Genomic DNA, 7710 nt, shown 5'->3' with positions numbered 1-7710 from the left:
CCGTCTTTATGTTGAAATAAACTTTTCGTAGCCCCCAAATAACTTACAAACAAAATTGATACATCAATATATTCTTCCGCCTCGGTTGCTATATAAAATCGAGAAAATAGGCCCACAAATGGCTGAGATATAAGGAAACAGCCGGGACAACCTCGATTTTTTGCCTATTTTTAATCAATATCTGGATGATTATGTCATCATTATATACAATATTGATATATAATAAATATTGAATATAATGATAATGATATTTACAAAGTCCAGTGCAACGATGTATATAAAGCTATAGTAATGTGGACTTACAATGGGTCAAAATCGGGAAAAATTTTTTTTAAACCGAATTTTTTTTTACCAAAAAATTTTTTTTCGCTAATAAATTTAAAAACACATCGAAAAAAAATTTTAGAAAATTTTTTTTTTTTTAAATTTAAAAAAAAATTAAATTTTGTTTACCTAAAAATATTTAAAATTTGTATTTTAAAGTATAATTTGGTGAATGGTATATAAGATTCGAATATAGCCGAATATAGCACTTTTACTTGTTAATAACTTATATGTAATTTTGAAGGGTACATATCTGTCATTTATTCTCACTTAGTTATTGATTGATCATTATAGTGTAAAAAACTATTTTTTTTTTTGTATCAAAAATGTCGAATTTTGTGCCAACAAAGCGTCATATATGAGAAGTATTGATTTACTTCTTTAATTTGAAAAAAGTGAGATGGTTTGTGCGGTTCAGAATTGCGGATTTTGATACGGAAGACAAAGATCTCCCAGACCAGACAAAAAAGTTTGAAGATCAAGAACTGTAGGCATTACTCCATGAAGATTCTTCTCAAACTCAGCAAGAGCTTTTGCACCTAATTATTACTTGCGATGAAAAATGAAATCAATACGAAAACCTGAAGCGTAAGATATCATATGTGAAGCCCGGCCAAATCGCCGAATCGACATCAAAGTCAAATATCCATGGCGCTATGTTAATGGTCTCTATGTGGTGGGAGCAAAAGGGTCCTTTCTATTATGAGTTACTAAAATCTGGCCAGAAATATCCAGGATATTCGGCCAGACATGGAACCGTAGTATTCCGTTATGACAACTCTCGGACACATTTAGCAATACCTGTTAAAAAGTATTTAGAATGAGGTGGTTGGGAAGTTTTTATAGTCCTGAAAAAAGTGTAAATAAATCTGTAACTTCTAAACGGATAGGCCGATTTATAAAGAAGGTGTTGATAAGGTTTAGTTTTGAATTTGAGCTTAAAATACCAAGAGGGTGCCGAACCGCAATGCCCCAAAGTGGGGCACCTCGTGTATATCAAAAATTAAAAATTAATAAAATTTTAGTTTTTTTAACTAAACTAACCACTTCACTTCACGAAAACCCTTGGAATGGAGTGGTTTTTTCATGTTTTGATTAATTTTTTCTTACTTTTTATAATAAAGTCAAAATGCAATTGTTTTTATTTTAAACTTATACACAAAAAAGCGTGGCTGAAAGAGACAAAATACCAAAAGCTAAAAAAATCTGATCATTTAGCATGTAAGTATAACCAATATATGATATATTATACTGAGTAACAGACTGATTCAACATCACCCAGACCAAATGCCAAAAAGTATAGATAATAAATTTGGACTATAGGTTTCCGTCTCCTCATTAAAATACACTAAGAAGTGATTCCAAATTTTAAGGCTAACATTATACCTTCTAAACTAATATAGGTACAAACAAAATTTAGTTACAAATTTATCTATTTATTGCAATAGATGGCGTATCTTTTGAACGCGAGTTTTGCGAATTTTGTGGCAACAAAGAGTCATATGCGAAAGGCTTTTCTTTACTTCTTTAATTTGAAAAAAAGTAAACTGATTGCTCATAGAATCTTATGGTGAATGCGTTTCAACGGTTCCAACCTTGCGGGAGATAGTTTGTGCCGTTCTGAAGTTGCGATTTTAACACGGAAGATAAAAATATTTAAAGACCTAGATTTGGAGGCATTACGAAGATTGTTGTCAAACTCAACAAGAGCTTGTTAAATAATTGGGAGCTACTCAATCAGCAATTTCAAGTAGCAGTATTCATCCTAAATCAGAGAAATTGGGTACCATACGAATTGAAGCTGAGAGTGCTTGAAAAATGATCTTGTATATCCCAAATGCCGCATATGTTGGCCACATATTGCAATATATGTAAAAATAAGTGATTGGGAAGTTTTGCCTCACCCGCCTTATAGTGCAGAACTTGCCTCGTCCGACTACTATTTGTTTTGATCGATGCAGAATGCTCTAACTGGGATATGCTTCACTTCAGAACAGAGTATCCGATATTGACTTGATTCGTTCTCGGCCTTAAACGATGAGTAGTTCTTTTAAGGCCAAGCATTTTTAAGTCATAGTTTTTTTAAATTTAAGGGGAGAATACAAAATACCGAACTCTCACGACCAAATTTCGTGACGATCGGTCAACAATATTCCATAGCTCCCATAAAAGCAACATTCACGAAAATGTCATTAATATACACAAATCTCTGAAATATGTCAGTATCCAAACAAAATTCATACAATTCATGTTTCATATATTCGCAATTCATCCCACCAAATTTTGTGACGATTGGTTCATAATTAGTCATAGATTCCATATAAGGCCCACTACCGAATATGTGTGTATTCAAATAAGATTCAACACAAATAAGTTTCATATCAAAAGAAAACTCTTTATAATCATATACTCGATGTAGGGTATCATAAGGTCGGTCTTGTCCGATGATACCAAATTACTTATTTATTAAAAAGAATTCGACGTTGCTTTGCTTATATTTTTTTAGAATGAAATATTAAAATAAAATATAAATATAAAAAATCAAATAATGCAAATTTAAAATATTATTTAATACTTAAGTAGTGAAGATAGAAGAATGAAATTTTGGCATGTGGTATTCAATATTTGGACCTTTAACTCACTATTTTTGTTAAAAAAAAATTATTGGAAATCTAAAAGGATATTCAAGGATAAAAATGTTGAAAGGATATTTTTGACATCTTTTGTTCCTGACAGGATAAAATGAAAATAATGCGAAATATTTTACAACTCTTCTTGATTATTTGGCATAGTAGGATGATCAAAAGTATTATGAAATTTTTTTTCAAAAACGTACTCCTCTGAAAATTTTAAGTTCTTTTAAAAGGAAACAGGATCACGAAATGAAAAACTGAAAACGTAGTTTTTCTCCATTTAATTTATAGTTTCTGACGTATATCATCCGGTTCGTGTCTAATATTGAGTGACGTACTATATAATATATCCTTAAAACGACTAAAAAATAGGTTTTAATTAAGTAAAGTGTATTTTGTAAAAACATCCTTTCATAGTTTAAATATGATTGCTAAAGCCAAGTGAACTAGCTTTGCTAGTTATACCATATTTTTAAAGAAGACCAGATTTCTAAAAAATATCTGCTCCGTTTTTCGTAAATTGAAGATTAATAGAACATTTAAAGATATATGATGAAGAAATGTATAATTTAAGCTAAAGTATGTTTCATTTGTTGGAATTTATTTTGTTTTAATCTACAATTCCCACTAAATAGTTATTTCATTAAATATTCGCCCCAATTATCCAAAAATCTCTAATTGTCACTCTCTTACACCGACATGATATGTGCAAATATCAAGTCCTGTCATACATCTTTATTTTATTGTCATTTTCGATTTATTTTCATTCATTTCTATACAAAAAATCACTTTCAACCATGTGTTTTAGTGACAATTTCAAACGACACAAAATATCATATAATGAAACAACATGAAACGGAAATTGTTTAAATGTCTAAAGATAAAAATAAGAAAAACCAAACAAAAAAAAATATTATTGTGTTGTATTGTAGGTACTATAAATAAAAATAAGAGACGGAAACAAGTCATTAAAGAAAAATAAAAAGAATACCTATACAGGATGCAAGAAAAAAATATGCTTGACTGCATATTTCAACTTTTGTACAATTCAATTGAATTGTTTTTCTTTTTTGTCTATCATTCTTTCTTTGTTCCTGTCTTTATTTTAAAGTTTTCTTTTTAATTTGGGTCGTTAGCTTAAGTAAGTATGGGTATGAGTTTTTATGAAACGTACAAATATATCGCTAGTTTAATGTAGAAAGGCCGTGTCTCAGTTTTCTTAAAAAAGTCTGGTCTTTTTCCCAAACACTTCCCCTTCAGGAATTCAAGTCTTGTGGTTATAAATTATGGGCGTTTAGTCAACTTACTTAGATTTTATTAGTTTTTTTTTTCATTTAACAAAAATATATGATCTATTAATTTAAGGCCTTTCTGTATTAAACCCACGATATGTATGTGAGTTAATATTAAATACTAACATGCAATGACACTGTCTACTTTGATTTTCTATTTTTTCCCCTCTATTCTTTTATTTATTTTTCTCAGTTTTTTGTGTAACCTTTGTTGCATTTTATGCTACTATATTGTTGGTTTTACTACAGAGTATCTGTTCAACTCAGTTCAGGTCTATGACTGCTACCGTTCTATATTAAAGTGCTTTAAATTTCATTACACATTGATGGCTGCAAACAATAAGTGATAGACTGAAACTCAGAGCCATAAACAAATGGTGGATAGAAGTAGAAGAAACAACAATGACATATTTTTCAATGTGGACACTTACTTAATAGAAGATCTAGTGGAAACAGTGAAAAAGTTTGGAAACAGATGGCTCTAAATTTGAGTATTTTATGCGCACATTACGAGACAAATAAGACAGACAATGGATGTTGCTATAATTTACAAAGTCAATTTATTTTAGGCTGCTGCATCAAAGTCAACATCAAATATATTTTGTTTAATTTCATACATATTGGATGTATGGCATAAAAATGAGAAATTTTTTCAAATTTTTAGCATTTATTTTGAAACAGTTGTACATTATAAATTTATTCAAAGTATTGGCCATTGTAAGCTATGAACTTTTCCCATCTTTCTGGAAACATATGGATTCCGAGCCAAAAGAACTGCTCATATTTTGAGGCCAAGATGGAATCAAGCCAATATTGGATAATCTGTTCCAAAGTGATGCATATCCCAGAGATAGCTTTCTGCACCGATCGAAACAATTAGATGTTGGACGGGGCAAGCGCTGGACTATAAATAGCGTGAGGCACTTGAGACCACTTCATTCTAAATACTTTTTAACAGGTATTGCAGCATGTGGCCGATCGTTGTCATGATGGAATATTACGGTTTCTGGTCCCATATTCTAGGCATTTTTCGGCTTCAAAGACAGCAGCAACTCATAATAGATATGATTTGCCACTACCAAATACAGAAACTTACTTTCGCAATATTTGGCTTTGGTGTCTATTCGTTTGGTTGGCAGGTATTCACATACGATCTCTTAAAAATCGGTTTATCGTAATGTATATATTTTCAACTGCAAGTAATGAAACGGTGCAAAACTTATTTTCTTTATAGCATTCAAACATCATTTCGGACTTGCAATATTGTATTTCAAGGTCTATCACCTTCAATTCGTATGGTACCCAATTTCCCCGCTGCTCGCAAACGCATTAAAATTACTGCGAGTAGCTTCCAATGATTTTTCAAGCTCTTGTAGAATTTTACAATAATATTCATGCAGTAGTGCCTCAAACTTTTTTGGCTGGTCTGAACAATATTTGTCTTACGAGTCAATATCGCCTAATAACATTTTAAAATTTTTTCCCATATTTTTAAAAAAAGTCTTCTATAAATTTTTTGAAAAGTAAATTTTCAACATTTTTACCCACCCTTCTCCAGTTTTTTGATGACCGTGGTTCCAAATATTTCCCGATTTTATTCGCTTTTCTTTTGTAGGACTAACAATAGATGTATATATGAAACAAAGAACAAACTGTTTAAAAATCATGACTGAATCCAAAGTTACACCCATTTGAATTTAAAAAAATTAAAAAGGCGATTTTTCGATATTTTTTTTTGGTGAAAAAAGTACTTTTATTCTTTTTAAGTTATCTAAAAAATTTCTAAGGGGATGTATAATTAGTTTGTACTTTTTGAATGGAAACAAAAATTACAATTTTTGATACTGACGGAACCAGGTCCATTCAAAAAACGCCTATTTTTTATATAAAATTCAACTTTAGGGCAAAAATTCTCAAATCGCGTAGTCGATATCAAAAAATAGTAACCTCTTTTAGATGGCCTAATATGTTCTTAATTACTTTGTAAAGGGTTCCGATAACCCCGCCCCTTGTATGGATATTATATACAAAAAACGAAATAAACCCATTTTTGGGATTTTTCAAGACTTTTTTGGGAATTTCGGAATAGTTGATAACAAATTTCCAAATTTGTTTTTATTTTTTCTTTTTAAATAGAAAAATCTACATAACTGTAAAATTTCATTAAAAAATATTCATGAATAAAAATTTAATTTCATTTTGAAAAATTTGTATCTATGCTAAAACTCAATAAAAAGCATTTTTTGTAATATTTTTCAATAAAGTATTTCATGAATTTTTCAATTGTCAAAAGTTATACATTTTTGAAATGTAGACAAAATCCTCTATCCATTGATATATAATATGTCTACCTTGTGTTTTTTACGTGGCAAATTAATTAGGGAAAACTTAACAACTTTTTTCCCTAAAAAATAGCCTTTTTAATTTTTTTAAATTCAAATGGGTGTAACTTTGGATTTGGTCATGATTTTTAAACAATTCTTTCTTTATTTCATATATACGTCTGCTGTTAATCCTGCAAAAGAAAAATGAAGAAAATCGGGAGATATTTGGAACCGCGGTCATCAAAAAACTGGAGTAGGGTGGGTAAAAATGTTGAAAATTAAAGCCATAAGAGATAATTGTTAGCTACGATGGAGTTGTATAATCGATGATAAGATTCTATATATGTAATTTTTTTGAAATCCGAACACAAACGAAGAAATAGATAATTTTTAAAATTGAACATAACCGAAGTGCCCTACTTTGGACCCTGGTCTGTGGTAAAAAATGTGTTTCTTTTCTGACACAAAATGTTGCCTATATATTTTGTACCATTTATTAAAGATTACCCATACCCCCATAATGTGTTGCATTTTTAACGATCACAATAGAACAAAAATTATTACCATTTATGCACTATTTATGCACTAAATATTATAAAACTATACTTTTTGCTTACAAAAAGTGGTGCATTTCTAACCCTTTGATAAAATTGAGGGTGAAACATGTTGCATATACTCAGGGTAACATTATTAGAAAAGAACACGATCAAACTACATCATTTATGCCAGAAAAGAAAACACCATTAATCTGACAAATTGAGATTTCTTACTTTCTTAGATAATTCTGAAACCACCCTTGAATGATTAATTGACTAAAGCAGGTTTCAAAACCATATGGTTAATTGCAACGGAATGGAGTATAATTTGTGTAGTCAACACTAGCTGACCTGACTGGCGTTGTCCTATCCCAATTAGAAAAATTGTTTGTGTTCGATTTGTGAATTTGTGAGAAGCGGTACAGGAAACTGCAAGAGTTCAACATCCAATGGCATGCCGTGGTATCAAAACGTCTTCTCCATCAGGTTTTTTACAATAAGTCGGCCACTTCTTTTTTTTTTAAGTCGGCCACTTCTTTATATGGAAATAATTTCATCTAAATTCGTTATGATTCGTCTATAATTAGTCATAGCTTCCATA

Source organism: Calliphora vicina, chromosome 1, assembly GCF_958450345.1.
Source record: "Calliphora vicina chromosome 1, idCalVici1.1, whole genome shotgun sequence".
NCBI classification, from domain to species: Eukaryota; Metazoa; Arthropoda; class Insecta; order Diptera; family Calliphoridae; genus Calliphora; species Calliphora vicina.
This window is presented reverse-complemented; position numbering follows the sequence as displayed.